We start from the raw sequence: 17,397 nt of genomic DNA, 5'->3' as shown, positions 1-17,397 counted from the left end.
AACAAACTGGTACAGCACTATGGAAATCATAAAATCAGTGCTGTGGTTACCCAGGAAGTTAGGAATCAATCTACCTCAAAATCCAGCTATACCACTTGGGCATATATCCAAAGAACTCTACATGCTACTACAGAGATTCTTGCTCATCCATGCTCATTGCTGCTCTATTCATAATAGACAGGAAGTAGAAACAACCCAGATGTCTATCAACTGATGAATGGATAATGGAAATATGGTACATTTCCACAATGGAATATTATTTAGCTGTTAAGAAAAATGAAATTCTAAGGTAAATAAATGGCAGAAAAATAATCATTCTGAGTTAAGTAACCCAGACTCCAAAAGACAAACAGCAGTATATTTTCTCTCATATGTGTACATTAGCTGTGAAAATGTGCTACAGTCTGACTAACCACAGAGGTTAGATACTTAGAAAGGGACTAGGGTAGAGGAAAAGATCTCCCAAGGAAGGAAAAATAAAACATGTTGCTATGGAGATACAAAGGGGAAATTACAATAGGAGGACTAAATAGGGAAGGGGATAGGAGAGAAGGGGAAAGGAGGAAATACGGGAGGGGTAACTAACATTAAAGGTCACTTGAGAAACCATGTGGAAACCTACTGAAGAAACTTCCTAAAATATATACATATATGAAATGAATCTAAATGGAATTATCAAATAATAAAAGAAGATAATGCTCAATAAAATGTCTTATGTCACCAAGTAAAATTTACCGCACCAGGAAGGGGTTATCTTGTTGAATTGTTGGCCAAAATGGTCTCATGGAAAACCCCCAAACATCACAGGGTTTGCCAAGACTCCTGATTAATCTACACAACCTGACTGTAAGTCCTATTGCTGAATACAATGCTTACTTATGTCACTGAAGATGGAGAAGTTGAGCTGGTGCCTAACCAGAAGCTTTACCCTTACTGACTAGTGTTTATGGTACTAGAAGGCACTCTGCATGCTACTGGAGGAGAAAGATAATCACCAATATCAGCCAGTACAAACTCTGAGACCTACAATAGTGACCTGCTTGTAAAATACACTGGTACAATAGTGGTGCAAATGTTAGAGGAGTAAACAAACACTTCTTGACTGAATTTAAGGCTTACTACATGAAATGAAACCCTACCTGGCATTACTAACATGGCCAAGAATATGAAACTAAATAGGTTATAGGCCTAGGGGGAAATATAATACTATTATTTTGCAAAAGGAATATAGTAAAAAAGGGCTCCTGGTTACACATTGCTATTTCCTTAGATAGTGATTTGCTCAACACATATTAGAGAAACTTATTCTTGCAGGAGATGGGAATTAACACAAGATCCACAATTGAACAATGTGTGGGGAGTGAGACCTAAATGGGATGTCTTCTCAAGGATCAGATATTTATGTTGAAGAGGAAGCAAAAAGGTTTTAAGAGCCAGAAGATATGGATGACTCCAAGGAAAAAATGTCTTCCAGATACAATAGAACCAACATATCGACATATGAACCTAAACATAGGACATATGAACCTAAAAGCTTACAGCATCACACACATGACCTGCATATGTTCAAACCAGATGGAGTCTTAGCATTGAGAGGGAGAAGTGGATATGGAATCCAATCCCTAAGAAGTTATCTGCAACTGATACCCACTGGCAAAAGGAAAATCATTTTTTTCCCAATGGTGTCTCACTGTTTATATTATCAGCCATTTATCAGCCGGGCACTGTGTTTTGATTTTTTTGTTGTTGTTGTTCTATTGGTCTTCTGATTGTTTCTATTTCTGTTGTATGGGGTTTCTTAAAAAAAAATTTTTTTTTGCTTGTTTAAAGAGAGAGAAAAACAAAGTTGGATGGGTAGGGAGGATCTGGAAGAAATTCAGGAGGTAAAAACATGATTAATATAGTAATGCATCAAAAAATTCTTTAATAAAAGGGGAAATTACATTCCATCAAACTGAAAAATCTAAAAGAAATGGATGAATTTCTAGGTATACATGGCCTACCAAAGCCAAATCAAGATGAAATAAATAATTTATATAGCTCAATAACATCTAATGAGATAGAAGCAATATTAAAAATCCAGTCCCAACCCTCAAATAAAGCCCAGAACCAGATGGATTTAGTGCAGAATTCTACCGAGATAGGAGAACATATACCAATACTGCTCAAGTTATTCTGTAAAACAGAAAAGAAAATCACATTGCAAAATTACTTCTATGAAACCAGTGATACTCTAATATAAAAATTAAGTAAAGGTTGAACAACATAAAATATTAATAAAGAAAATAAAGACAAAAGTTCACAATAAAATACATGCAAACAAACACATAAAGATAATTCAGCATGATCAAATCAGCTTTCATCTAGAAATACAGTAGATGGTCAACATTCATAAATTTAAAAAATGTAACTCACCACATAAAAAAGCATGAGGATAGAAACAATATGTTCATCTCATTAGATGAAAAAAGTAAAGTCTTTAAAGAGACAGAAAAAGTACAGTCATAGATTAAAGCAGTAAAGAAAAATAAGCCACGTAAAGATGGAATATACACAGAGAGTCTAAATTGAGTATATTATTGTGCTTTCTTTAAATTTTTTGACTGTAGAGAGACATCCCCCCTCCCCCAGGCTGCTAAGTTAAATCAATATAAAGGTATCTTGACTTCAAAATTTGGGCCTAAGGATGTGTTTCTTTGGAAAAGAGGTTCTGCTTTTGTTTTCACAAAATATAACAACCTGTGGATTCCTTCCAGGCTGATGTGGTTTGATGGAAGAAAACATCCCTGAAAGGTCTCCGTGAACCCTAAAAATACTTTTCCCAATAAACAGCAGAAAGAAGTCTTGAGAAAACTACACCCAAATTGCCAAAATGATTGTTTATAAATGTTTGTTTTCATTTAAAGGGAGATACAATATATAGAGATGAATACATTGGTATGGATCTTGGTATACTGATACAAATTTAAGGCCAATTTTATTACACTTTGTGTGTGTGTATACTCTTGTTTAAGGTATTATGTTTATATAGCTCATTAAAAATATAATACATAGGCGCTCCCCACCCGCCACCCACGGTACTCCGTCGGTTCTCTCCTTAGTCCGCCATCTCCCGTGGAGCTGCAGGTCTTCGTCTCTGAGCTTACGGACTCGTGGACAGGTATCCTCAGCGCAAAGAGGCCAGACTTGGAGTGGTCGCCTTGAGCCTTGCGTCTGAGAAGTTCCAGGTACTTTGTACAACCACTGTCACAGAAGCTGTATGTTTTCAGTACCTTTGTAAGTGATGGCTGCCATCAGAAAGAAACTGGTGATTGTTGGTGATGGAGCTTGTGGTAAGACGTGCTTGCTCATAGTCTTCAGCAAGGACCAATTCCCAGAGGTTTATGTGCTCACGGTGTTTGAAAACTATGTGGCAGATATTGAAGTGGATGGAAAGCAGGTAGAGTTGGCTTTGTGGGACACAGCTGGACAGGAAGATTATGATCGCCTGAGGCCTCTCTCCTACCCAGACACAGATGTTATACTGATGCGGTTCTCCATTGACAGCCCTAATAATTTAGAAAACATCCCAGAAAAATGGACTCCAGAAGTCAAGCATTTCTGTCCCAATGTGCCCATCATCCTGGTTGGGAACAAGAAGGATCTTCGGAATGATGAGCACACAAGATGGGAGTTAGCCAAAATGAAGCAGGAGCTGGTAAAACCTGAAGAAGGCAGAGATATGGCAAACAGAATTGGCGCTTTTGGGTACATGGAGTGTTCAGCAAAGACCAAAGACGGAGTGAGAGAGGTTTTTGAAATGGCCACGAGAACTGCTCTGCAAGCTAGACGTGGGAAGAAAAAATCCAGGTGCCTCATTTTGTGAAGGCTTGTGCAAGCACAGCCCTCACGTGGTTAATTTTGAAGTGCTGTTTATTAATCTTAGTGTATGATTACTGGCCTATTCATTTATCTATAATTTACCTAAGATTACAAATCAGAAGTCATCTTGCTACCAGTATTTAGAAGCCAACCATGATTATTAATGATGTCCAACCTGTCTGACCAGCCAGGGTCTTTCTGACACTGCTCTAACAGCTCTCTCTGCACTCCACCTGACACCAGGCACTACATCAAAGAATTTCTTAACTTCTTGCTTCTTTCTAGAAAGAGAAAAAGTTGGTAACTTTTGTGAATTAGGCTGTAACTACTTTATAACTAACATGTCCTGTCTCTCCTCTGTCAGCTGCAAGAACACTGGTTGAGTCACCGACTGCTCCCAGAGCTTTCCTCCGCAGACCCCATGGCAGAGCTCTGGGGAAGGCATCCAGTTTTTTGAAAATTTGCTCAGCCAGAAAGGCCCAAGTCCAAGAAGCTATGGCAGAGTTACAGTTCTGTGGTCTCATGATAGTTACCTTATAGTTACTGTGTAATTAGTGCCACTTAATGTATGTTACCAAAAATAAATACATCTACCCCAGACTAGATGTAGTATTTTTTTGTATAATTGGATTTCCAATACTGATATTTGTCATTCCCACAGAAAGTATATTGTGTTTTTTGGGTTTTTTTTTAAAAGAAAGTGTATTTGGAAATAAAGTCAGATGGAAAATTCAAAAAAATATATAATACATAATTTAAAATTATGGATTAATAGTCATCTATAATAGTCAAACTGTAGTCATATTAGTTAGGATTTCTAGATGTACAGAGATATATTTCAGATGGATAGGTACTCTTCAAACCTTTCAAAGACCTACAGAACATGGCATTTAAAATGTTTTAAGAAATTAAGACTTTTCTTGACAATGAGACACATCTCCTGGTAGCACCAATCTACATCAAGAGGAAAATGGGTATCAGAAAGGCTCCTTATGGAGTTTGTTAGCCATTTGGGCAAGAAACTGCTCTTGCCTGGATGGCTTTATGGTATTCTGTATGAACTGGACATGCTGGAACCACAGAAAAATGAATGCTAAAAATGCCTAAAGAAGGTGAGACAGACCTTCAGGGTTGCTGCTTCATGAAAGAGTCTGCAGACATTCTGCAGGACGCAGAAAAAAATTTCTTGCTTCATGGAAAAGTCTGTCAGATACTATCAGCTTGTAGACTGAAGATGGATGCCCCAATGTTAAAAAGAACTTTGAGTGACTGTCCAGGCAGCAAGATGCCTCTGCCAATTCTAGAGTTTTGAAAGTTGCTTACAATGCATTTCCTGTTTACTTAGTTAATATTATATCCTTCTGGGGTCTTTGATGGAGTTGAAGTCTAAATAGTTACAGTTTTCCTTAGTTATGATAGAAGATAAATTAGATATAAAACTTTAGACTCACAAAGATAGGATAGATGATAGAGTATTTTCCTTAACTTGCTAAATATAAATGGACTAAATATTATAGCTATAATTCTTGCTTGATAACTGCTTTGATTATGCAATTTTACTATGTTAAAGTTAAAACCTTCCCTTTTTAATTAGACAGAAAAGGGTAGATGATGCGGCAAGTCCTTCTGCTTATGTGTTGCTTTTATTAGCTAATGAATAAAACTGTTCTTGCCAGTGGCTTAGCAGAGTAAAGCCAGGCAGGAAATCCAAACAGAGACATAGAGAAAAAGTAGGCAGCATCAGAGAGATGCCATGTAGCTGTCAAAGGAGAAGAACATGCCAGATCCTTACCTGGTTGGCCACAGCCTTGTGGCAATACAAAATAACAGAAATGGGTTAATTTAAAATATAAGAGTTAGCCAGAAATATGCCTTAGCTATAGGCCAAGCAGTGCTGTAATTAATATAGTTTCTGTGTGATTATTTGGCCTGAACAGCTGGGAACAAAAGAGCAGTTTCAGTCTATAAAAAAGGTCTTTCACAAAATCCAGTATTATCCATGATAAAATATCTGGAGAAATCTAGGAATATAGAGGACATACTTCAACATATTAAATGCAATAAACAGCAAGCCCAGAGACCACATCTTGATGAGCTGAGAAAATTTCAAAACATTTCCATTAAATTCAGGAATAAGACAGGGTGTCCACTCACCACCCCTCCCCTTTCAATAGAATGCCTGAAATCTTAGCTAAAGCAATAGGTGAATGAAAGAGATCTACAGAGATACAAATTAGAAAGGAGCCAAACATTCTTATTTATATATAATTATATATATATATATATTTATATATATGACACCAGAAAACTCATATAGCTGATAAAAACACCCAGAACGTAACATAATACAAAATTAGCACTAAAAAAGTAGCCTTTCAATGACATTCTAAGAAAGAAATCAAGGCATCAGTACCTTTCACAATAGCATCAAAAGACCCCTGAAATGAATTTAATCAATGCAGTGAAAGACTTGTACAATAAAAACAAGACCCTGAAACAAAACTGAAGAAAATATCAGAGGATGGAAAAACTTCCCATGCTCATGGATTGGTAGAATTACTATTGTGAAAACGGTTGTCCTATTAAAAGCAATCTACAGAGTCAATGCACTCCCCATCAGAATTCAATCCAATTCTTTACAGAAACTGAAAAAGTTCTTACATTTCATATGGAAACACAAAAATGTCCAGATAGTTCAAACAATCCAGAATATTTTGAAAAGTGCAAGAGATATGACCATTCCAGATTTGAAGTACTATAAAGTTGCAGTAATAAAAGTAGCATGTTATGGCTTAAAAAGAGACAAGCTAATCAACAGAATATAACTAAGAACATTCTTAAAAGCCTGCACTCTTCCCGCCATCTGATTTTTGACAAAGGCAATACACATCAGAGAAAAAACAGCATCATCAACAAATGGTGCTGTTCAAACTGGAGAACTGCACGCTGAAGAATGAAACTGGATCCTATCTCTCACCCTGTACAAAGTCAACTCCAAATGGATCAAGGACCTTAACACTCCAATAGATGGGAAACTAGGAAATACGCTGGATATTAAGCACAAGAAAATATTTTCCTGAAAGGGGCCCTGTAAGTGTAAGCAATAAGAACACCAGTTGATAAATAGGACCCCATTAAGGACATTAACATTGTGGTCTAAAGGCCACGAACGATGTGTATCCTACTGGTGCAGAAGCAGATGTTTCAGTGGGCACTACTCAGCTAAATCTATGTTGTTCTCATGGATGTAGCCTTCTGGGAAGAATCTTTTCCTTACTGTCTCTGGTTTCTCTGGATTGTTGGGTCTAGGGTCTGTTCTCTTTTCTTGGCTCTTGACTGTACCTTGAACATGATCTCATCCCTCCTTACAACTTTTCTGATTTTCTTCCCTCTCTCCTTCACAGAATCCTTGGGTTACACTGAGGCCATCTGTACAATAGGACAACCTCTGCATCTCATCATGTCCTTAGCTTGATCACATCTGAAGAGTCCCTTTTGCATAAGGGATACAGTCACAGGTTCTAAAGATCTTAAGGGGCCACATTATTCTGCTCCCTAAAGAAAAAAACATAGTCCTAATGACATGCTCTGGATATAAATAAAAATGTTCTAAAAAAAAAACAAGTTAAAGGAAGGTACACTGAGCACCTCTCTAGTAAAGGAAAGTCTGTGTAGCTGTGTTAAGATTAGACAAGAAAGCCTGGGATTGAAAATGTTACCAGACATAAGGAAGGCAGTTTCCAATAAAGTAGACCAGTATTCTCAGAGAAGTAACAACCCTAAATGTACACATACTTATCAGCTAAATACAAAAAGCAAAGCTGCCAGGCAAATCTACAACACTAATTGTGCAACCACAGTTGGAGGCTTGAATACTCTACTCTGGAAATGCTGAGGAACAAGTAGATTTCTCAAGAAGGTCAGGAAGGTGTAAGAATGACCACACTGGACTGACAGTCTGCCTCCCACTGCAGGACAGTTGCCAGCATCGGGTGCTCGGTGCAGTATACACATGCTCGGTGCAGTATACACATGCTTGGTGCAGTATACACATGGAGCAGAGCTCCTGAGAGGCAGAGGCATCAGGAAAGCATCTGAGTGCCTGAGAACAGAGGATGGACACCTCTAGATGTGTTAAAAAGCATGAAACCAGGAAGCTCAGTTACACACTCACAAATTACACAATGTGATTAAAATAAGGACAGAAATATAAACACTGTGCACCTGATCATCTAAAACAAGCCATTTTCCTGAATTTCTAAAAAAAAAAAAGTCAAGTTCATCTGAAAGATTTCCTACTGACCAGCTGTCCCAGGTTCTTAAGAGAAGGGTGCCATGATTAGGCAAGTTCCTTCATCAGAGAGGGAATCCTCCTAGCCATTGAGAAGCAACTGGAATTGTGATATGAAACCAGACAGGAACATGACAAGAAAGGACACTTAGAGGCCAAACATCTAAAAAAGTGTGGGAAAATCCCAAACAACAATGAGTTGGCAAGTCAGCACTACTCAGATTAAAAAGGAAACACAAGATAACACCCCATGACCTGGGTCCTGGAGCAGAAGTGCAAAGTTATAAAAAACTGGGGACTTTGCTCTAGCACAGAGACCATGAGCCCAGCTGTGACAAATAGGGTACGTGTTCAATGTTAATTGTTAAGTCTTCGGTAAGCAGGCTACAATCCAGATAACCAAGAGTAAGGGACTAGAACAAAGGGATGGATCTCCCTAGGAAGGGGAAATAGAATGGACAGATATGGATTGATGGTATCTTAATCAGGGTTTCTATTTCTTTGAAGAGACACCATGACCACAGCAACTCTCATAAAGAAAACCACTTAATTGGGATAGGCTACATTTTCAGACAGTCCATTATCATCATAGCATATCAACATGGCAGCATGGAAACAGACATAGTGTAGGAAACAGCTTGATTAGAAGTCAACAGAAAATGGACTGAGACATTGGTGTGGCCTGAGATCTCAAAGCATGCCTCCACAGCGACAAACTTCCTCCAACAAGGCCACACCCACTCCAACAAGGCCACACAGCCTAATTGTGTCACTTTGGGGATCATTTTCTTTCAAACCACCACAGATGGGGTGGAGTGGGACTGAAACAGGAGAATAAATTGGGGAGTGGAGGGGAGAGTGGGAGAGGGAGGGAATGACAGTAAGGGCAGCTAAAACTCAGTACCTGTTGAGTGGTTGTATGGAAACATAATACAGTAGATGCTTTCTGAAATATAAACATAAATAAAGGAGATCTAAATGGAATTGCTAAGTAACGGTGGAGACAGAGCCCCCAATTGGACATCTCTTGTCACCAAATGAAGCCTTCATTTCTGAGAATAGTTTACATCTAATTGAGTTGTTGGCCAAACGGGTCTCATGGAAAACCCCAAACAACCCAGGTTATTGCCAAAGCTATTGGTTGCTCTCCACAAATTAAGGATAAAGCTCCATTTATGAAGGCAACTATATAACTTATTGGACACAGAGAAGTTGAGTTGATGCCTACCTAAAGCTTTCACCCCTTCTGACTAGTGCTCATGGTACTGAAAGATACCCTGTACTCTACCAAAGGAAAAGGGTGACCACCAATCCTGGTACAAACCCTTAGATCTACAATGGTGACCTATCTGCAATATGTGCTAGTAATGGTGGCACAAAGCTTGAGAGTAACCAACCAATATCTGATTGGATTTAATGCCTATTCCAATGATATGGAACCTATCCCTGACTTTACGTGGGTGGTAAAGAACCTGAGACTAGAAAGACCAGGGACCTAGGGAAAAACCAAATACAATTCTGCTAAGGGATTAGCAATTAAATAACTCCTAACAACATTCTGCTACACTCATAGATCAGTAACTTGCTCAGTCATCAACATAGAAGCTTTCTCCTGCAGTAGACAGGAACAAACACAGAAACCTACAGCTGGACTGTGAGCAGAGAGTGAGAGACCTTGGAACACTCAGTCCTAAATGGGATTCTTCATCAAATCCCTCTCCTCCAGGGATCAGGAAACACTGCAGGAGAGGAGGTAAGAAGACTGTTAAGAGCAGAGGTGGAGAACACCAAGGAAACAAGGCCTTCTAAGCTCAGCAGGACTTACACTATATGAACTCACAAAGACTGTAGGCGCATGTACAGGGCCTGCATCAATTCAGAAGTCAACTTTGACTGATAACCTCACAAATGAAAAATTCATTTCCTTCAAGGGAAACTCACTGGGCCTACAAACCACTCTTAAAGGCAGGCTCCATGCCCAGCAGTAATCAGCCAACACAAAATGAACTCAATGTCATATTTGGAAGTTCTTTGCCTCATAATGCTTTGTAAGACCATTTATTTATTTACTTATTTATTTATTTACAGGTCCTTTGCATATACATTACGATTTCCAGCTTTGTGTTTTTCTGGGGTTTCTCTGTATGTGAACATGTGTGTCTCTGTGTCTGTATGTGTTTCTTGTGCTTTTTCTTTGGTTCTTTTTCTTGTTTTTTTTTATACTATACTGGTTTGTTTGTTTGTGTTTTATCTTATTAATTTTATTACTTTTCAGATGCCTATTTGTTTTCTAACAAGAGAGAGACAGGGTGTGCATTTAGTTGGGAGGGAAGGTAATAAAAATCTGGGGAAAGAAATTATAATCAAAATATAGTATAAGGAAAAATCTATTTTTCATAAACAAAAAATAGGAAAATATAGCTAATAAGGGAGGGAAGAAGGCTAAAGTGAAGATTTAGGTATAAGAAAGACTTTTTAAAAAAAGAAAAGAAAAGAAAGAAAAAGGAAATCCAGAACACATTATTTCTCCCAAATGTTATCATTTGGTTAATCACATTTTTGAGGGTGGAAAATGTGTGTTGTCTATAGAATAAAATCATAACTACTAGCCTTGTACTTCTCTCCCAACCCCAGAATTTATTTTCTGCATACAAAATGGTTTGTAATGGAGGTATAAATTTTTTACATTCTTGTGTGTGAGAAGCAGGTTTTTCTGACATTTACCAGGAAGGACTAGTGCCTTTAGTGAAATGTATCTAGATAGGGGGTAGGTGACAGACAAGGAGACAAAGCAGAGCTGGCTAATTGAGGATGGAGGCTTTGTCTGGGTCAATCTGCAGGAGAGGCGGTCAGGAGTCAAGAAGCCTTTCTCAGCTCCTACTGTGGGAATGAAGAACAGAGTAGTAAGCTAGCCTTTAGATTCCTGGAAGAGTAGGGTTGTATGCACACTGCTATTTACACGTGTGCATACAATTTTGTGTAAATGTATATATATGTATGTTTGCCTTTTGAATATCTTTGCTCTGATCCAATGATTAAGGCCATCTATAAATCCACAATAGAGATTCAGTTAACCGGTCAATCTCTTCATCCCTCCCTTTTTCTACCTCTCCAAACAGCAAAAGCTCATCTCAAACATGGGGAAAGCTTTCAAGAGGAAAGCTATCTTTGTTTCTTCATATACACAGTGAAATAAAAAGAATGAAAGCTATCTTTGAAAAAAAAATCCAGCACAGTTTACCAAAATGTGATCATTTTGAAGACACAAGAAAAACATGTGACACTGGCTCAGAGAAATACTTTCTTCTATGGTAAAAGAAGATAAACGAGGAAAGGTTTAGAATGTTTGATTAATAGGCACATTTCTGAAAGCCCCACCCCTAGCCCCCTAGCTGAACACCTTCATTTTCTTAGTTGATCTGACAGCTGTAAAAACTCATCATCCCTTTAGGTAAAATACAAAATAACTGACCCATGCAGTAAAAGGATGGCTACAAGGCAGTGTTAGTAATGGACCTTACTAAATATCTTGGGAACTAAAAGCATATAATAGAAATTTCAATTACTAGACATTATATACATGAATCAAATTACCATCGTTCTCCATAAATATGCATAATTATTATAACAAAAATTATGAAATTTTGTAAAAGGAATAAAAATGTTATATTTAAAACTCCGCAGACAATCCAGGCATAGTGCTTTTAATCTCAGTACTCAGGAGGCAGATGCAGGTGGATCTCTATGAGTTTAAGGTCAGCCTGTTCTACAAAGTGAGCTCCAGGACAGGGCTGTTACATAGAGAAACATCCGTCTCAAAATATCCCTCACCCACCCAAAGAAAAGTGCACAGCCAAGAAAATGAATCTAAGAGAGAAATTAACAGCTTTAAATACATTTACTGAATAAAATTAAGATGTAAACAAATTTCTTATTAAATATATGAAGAAAATAAGACTCAGATTAAGTAATTTGGTGCAGGTGGCACAGATGTAGGGGTATGAAGACAGGTTCCCGACTCCTAGGCAACTGACTTCAAGCAATCAGCCTATCTTGAGATGTGTTTGGATAAAAGAGAATCACTGACCCTCAAGTTGGATGCCATGCCTAACACGTATTTCAACAGTATGTCTCAAACACTTAACGTGTACTTGAGTTAACCGGGACTTTTGATAAAGGGCAGCTCCTGAGCCAGCAGGTTTTGAGATAGGCCTGAAAGTGTATGTTGCTCACAATCTCCAGGAGAGAGATGCTGGGTAGATTGGTATGGATACAAGCATAAAGCAAATAATGAGACATCTAGATTACGGTCCCTAAAATCCCTTCTTTACAACTGTCAGGGTATTCACTAATGTATCAAAGGATTCCAAAAAGCAGGCTTTGCTGTCAGAAAAACTTGATCTGAATCTGTCTTCTGTTTGAGTGCCCATGGTCAGTTTTTCTAAGCCTTAGTTTCTTAATTTCTGCACCAAGGAGACTGACAGCACCTCTGTCTCATGAGACTGCAATGAGGTTAATTAAGAGTGTGCATATAAAGCACCACCACAGTATCTGATTCAATGTAATGCTTTCAAGTTAAATGTCAGCCAAGAATTGTCTTCATGATAATAAAAGTGTTATTATTAAATATTCAATCAGGAAAAAAGGCATGCCTATCCACCACTGCAATGAGTAACTGGCTTTCAATGTAAAAAGCCAAATCTCAAAGACAAATAGAATTTTGAGCTGATCTGAGATCATCTCCACTAAGGCACCAGCATGAAGGCAGATGGGAAGTGGTGTCAGAGCCTGTACCGTGCTTACCTTCACTCTCTGGCTGCCTCTCTCCAGGTGCCCATCTGTAGAACTACCACAGGTTTTGAAACACATTCCTGCATTTTAAACATCAATATACAGTTTGCATACAATAAATATGCTCTCAGGGGCAGTCCCCTTCCCTGTGTCTACACTCAGTCACCCAATGCTATCAATTAATGAATGGATTTCAAATGCAATACTTCTATACAATTAGATAAAATTTGGCCAGAGAAAGGAAAGTCATGATACATACAGCAACACAAATGAACCTTGAAAACAACACAGTAAGAAACAAGCCATGGGTTAACAAATAAAAGTCTCATGCCAGGAATGGATTACCTCTTTTGGAGTTGTTGACCAGTGAGGTCCCAGGGACCCCAAACTATACCAATGCTATTGGTTAGCCTCCAGAACTCAGCAGTAAGATCTTCTGCTGAAGACACCACACACTCGAGTCATAGAACATGGAGAAATAAAGTGGGTACTGACCTGGGAACTTCATACCCACTGACTACCTTTCACAATGCTGGAAGGCGCTCTTCATGCTACATGCTACCAGGAAGAAAAGTAATCACCAATCCCATCTACCTGTGAACCCTATGAGCTACAATAATGACTGGCCAGGCAAGGCACGCCCACTGGTGCAATAGTGGCACAAACATCACGGGAATAATCAAACACTTTCTGACTACATTTGAGTTCCACTCTATAAGATGAAACCCATACCCAGGCATCACTATCAGGCCAAGAATCTATGGCTTACAGGTCATAGGTCCTCTAGGAAAGTCTACTACTATTATTCTGTCAATTGGAAAGAGTATTAAACCGACTCCGAATGATTTAGACCAGTGCACCTCTCAGCACCCACCAGAGAAGCTCCTTTCTGCAGCAGATGGCAATGAATATGAACCCATACTTGTCAAGGTTCAGAGACTGAGAGACTGCTGAAGGCTCATCACCAAATGGAACATCTATATCACATTCCTTCCTTCCAGTTCGCAGGGATCACAGCATAGAAGGGAGCACAAAGACTGTAAAAGCCAGAGGCGGTAGATGACTGTAAGGAAAGAGTGCACAGCAAACAGCTGCACACATGAACTCACAGCAGTTGTGACAACATGTACAAGACCTGTGCAAGAACAAGCCAGACCAAGTCACAGAATGGAGGGTGGAGGGGACGGTGGGAATGAAGTCCCATTCCCATAGAGAAGCTACTGGCAACTAATAGCTGTTTGAGGATGAAGAGTCAGTTCTTTACATGTGTAGACATTGGTAAATCAACTACCCTTCAGTGGAAGGCCTTATACCCAAGAATATATGTGCAGCATAAACTGGACTTGATGGGTGAAAAGAAAAATAATACAAAGTTGGGTGGGTGGGTAGGACCGGGGATAGATCAAAGAGTAATAGAAAATATGCAAAGTGCACGGCACAAAATTCTCAAAGGCAATAGAGAATGAGAGAGGAAGCAGGGGAAGATATAAACGGTCACATGCTACAGTGATCATGCTCAGATGGGGGTTCCCGCCAGGCAAACACAAGGCAGGATGTGGGTAACTACTTGCCAGCAACTGGAATTGTGATGTCATTTCTAGGGTCAAAATAATTTTTTTTCTAGGGATGATAAAATGCTCTAGGCTTCAATGTGTGATGGTTAGTACACCCCAGTAAACACACTAATATCCATGGAATAGAGTGCTTTATGGCATATAAATTACATTTCAATGAATATGTTAAAATAGCCAGACATGGTGGTGCACACCTATAATACCAGCACTTGGGATCCTGAAGCAGTAGTTCAAGGCTGGCCTCAGTTGTACAACTCTGTCTCAAAAACATCATTGACAATAGAGGATCACCAAGGAAATAGATCACATTGGAATACAGAAAAGCCAGCAGTTGGAGACCAGTTCTCAGGAAAACAGGAACAAGACCCCGAACTGTAAGGCATGGTAGCACATCTTCATAATGGAAGCAGTGTCAAAAAGATCACCACAGGTTTCAGTTGAAATCCAGGGTGAGTTCTATGTCAGCCATGGATAAAAGAACAAGAAACTGGCAAGAAGAAAGAACAAAGAAGAGAAAGAGAAGAAGAAGAGGAAGAAAAGGAGGAGGAGGGATCAGCAGCCACAACCAAAGCAGCAGCAGTCGCCTCTACTGTAGTCATGGGATATAGAACACAACAAGGCCCTGGGTTTCAAGTGCGATGTGGGAAGCCACACCTACCCATGCTGTAATAATAAATGCCATAGGCAGCCCTCCTCTCCTAAGTGGCCCTCACATCATCACCATAGTCACAAAGCTGGCTCAAGAACATACATAACTACAAAATTACTGCTGGAACTGACCTCACTGTGCTGCTCCTGTGTCTGCTCAGAGATAAGCTACAAAGAAGGAACGTGGGGCTGTCTGCCTGCTTACCTGTCAGTTGTCCTCCCCACAGTAAGTCCTTCTTCTCAGTCCACACAGCCAGTGTGTGCAGAGAGGACAGAGGAGTACGGCACTGCTGAGAAGCTGAGGCGCGGGAAGACATGAGTAGGTGTGGCAGACGGCTCAGTGAATTGGGCTCTAACCGCAATTTGCCATGAGCACTGAATGGGGTGCTGCTTTGCTCCAAGTCTCCTTGGTTCCTTGTAATGCTGCCGTGGGAGACTGGTATGTTTATGCTCTAGTGCTAGGTCCTGAGCATGCCTGGGTTTGCCTGTTCTGGATCTGAAGGGAAATTACTTTACAGGAGCTAGTCTTCCCTTCCTCCTTGTCTTTCCATCTTAGCTGGGGTTGTGTACCCATCGTGTGGGTCAGCACTGTTCAGGAAGGGACTACAGAGCTGCAGATCATCTTTCATGGACTCTAAGATACCCTGGCCAAAGAGAACCCCAATGGAACAGGTAGGGGTCAAGGAGAAGCTTGCTGTTTGACAACACAAGACAAAGTCAATTGCTCAGAGTCCATAAAGTAACAGGGTACGCCACTTCTATAGAATCACATCTTTCATTTTCTAAAACCATGTACCTAGTCCAGGAAGGAGTCCATTCATACAGGCTGTGTTGAGAGGGACATCAAAGCCATGTCTTTTGTTCCTCATTACTCCACGTGCATTCCTGAGATTCACTGATGCCTTCCAGAAAACTTTGAGAAAACATTCTATTACACGGCCATGTGCTGAGCTATCACAGCCCCGATCCCTTTTATTGCCAAAGACTGTAGCATGAAAATAGGTCTCATTTGGAGACTGTCTTCTCATGCTGTGTCCTTCCAATAACTCCATTCACAGGCTGTCATGCTAAGGGCACATCTCCACTTCTACCCAGACTGGACATGCACTGTCCATGTTGGAGACAGAAGAAAGAAGGCTTCAGCTGTGAGGGACTACAGCCAGAACATGGTATCTGCATGTGGCCCATGGAAGCAAAAAAACAAAACCATAGGAAGAAAACAACAGAAAGCTCCAGAGACAGCTATGTGTCTGACACAGTCTATGCAGTGTGTATCCCTATTGGCATCTTCTTCCTCTTAATGACACTTTAGTACTGGTTGGGACAGTAAGTATCATTGTGGCAATGAAAGGAACAGTGGCTAGAGAAGCCTCCAAAGTGGGAACAAAATAGTAGTGGTCGCTGATTAACAGCTTACAAACACTCGCACACCCCTTCCATTCACAGAGGTCAGTCAGTGGTTAACTATTGTTAATTTCATTTTAAAGGCAACTAAAAGGACAGTTAACTCACCCAGAACCCCCAAATCAGCCAGACTGTATGGCTAAAATGTTATGTAATTGGTTCCATCTTCTGAAAAAGGAACACTTGGTATAATTGTTCAAGCATGACTATGTAAGAAGGCGCTTATCACTCTATGGTCTCATCAAGTCTCAGGAAAGAAAACTATGTGATTGGAAACAAGCACAGTACTCCTTTGGAACAAACCATTTGCCAGGTTAGGAGAAAGCCCAGGTTTGTAAAGAACCACAGCCACACAGAACCCTTCACATTGTGAAAGCCCCAAATGCTAGCATCTCTCCTGGACGTGGGACTGCTGGCACTACACTCAGCTGGCTCCTGCTTTCTACCTTCACCTTTGGCATATTACCTTCCCATACCCATGTCCTCAGAGTGTAGTTCTTAGAGCAAAGAAGGACCAGCAGAGATAAAGCAGCAGATACCTGGTCTGCAGGGACCTATTTGTACCTCCATGCCAACATATGCACTAACCTTCAATACTCTCTCTCCTGCCAGCATCTTGGCTAAGTCCTGCTGCAGTCCTGCTGTTACTTTACGCTTTTGTTGCTCTGTCAGTCTGGAACAAAAATGTACTAACTGCCTGTTGTGTCCAGGTGCTCTCAGAGGTAGGACCGCTTACTGAGTGCCTGTGGTCCCAAACTGCTCTCAGAGCTGAACTGAGAAAGACAAGGAGTGATAGAAGATGAACAGTGGATAAGAACATATGTAGAT

The 17,397-nt window shown here is 39.9% G+C and overlaps 1 protein-coding gene and 1 pseudogene across 2 annotated transcripts in view; one reads left to right on the top strand and one right to left on the bottom strand.

Annotated features, from left to right (window-relative positions):
- Chchd6 (coiled-coil-helix-coiled-coil-helix domain containing 6) overlaps positions 1-17,397 on the bottom strand; it is a 228,973-nt gene that overhangs the window by 110,375 nt on the left and 101,201 nt on the right. The gene's annotated exons all lie outside the window — the stretch shown is intronic.
- On the top strand, positions 3,091-4,622 carry LOC142856271 (transforming protein RhoA pseudogene; annotated as a pseudogene).

Source organism: Microtus pennsylvanicus, chromosome 8 (assembly GCF_037038515.1).
Source record: "Microtus pennsylvanicus isolate mMicPen1 chromosome 8, mMicPen1.hap1, whole genome shotgun sequence".
NCBI lineage: Eukaryota > Metazoa > Chordata > Mammalia > Rodentia > Cricetidae > Microtus > Microtus pennsylvanicus.
The sequence above is the reverse complement of the archived record's forward strand: the minus strand, read 5'-3'. Positions and strand labels throughout refer to the sequence as shown.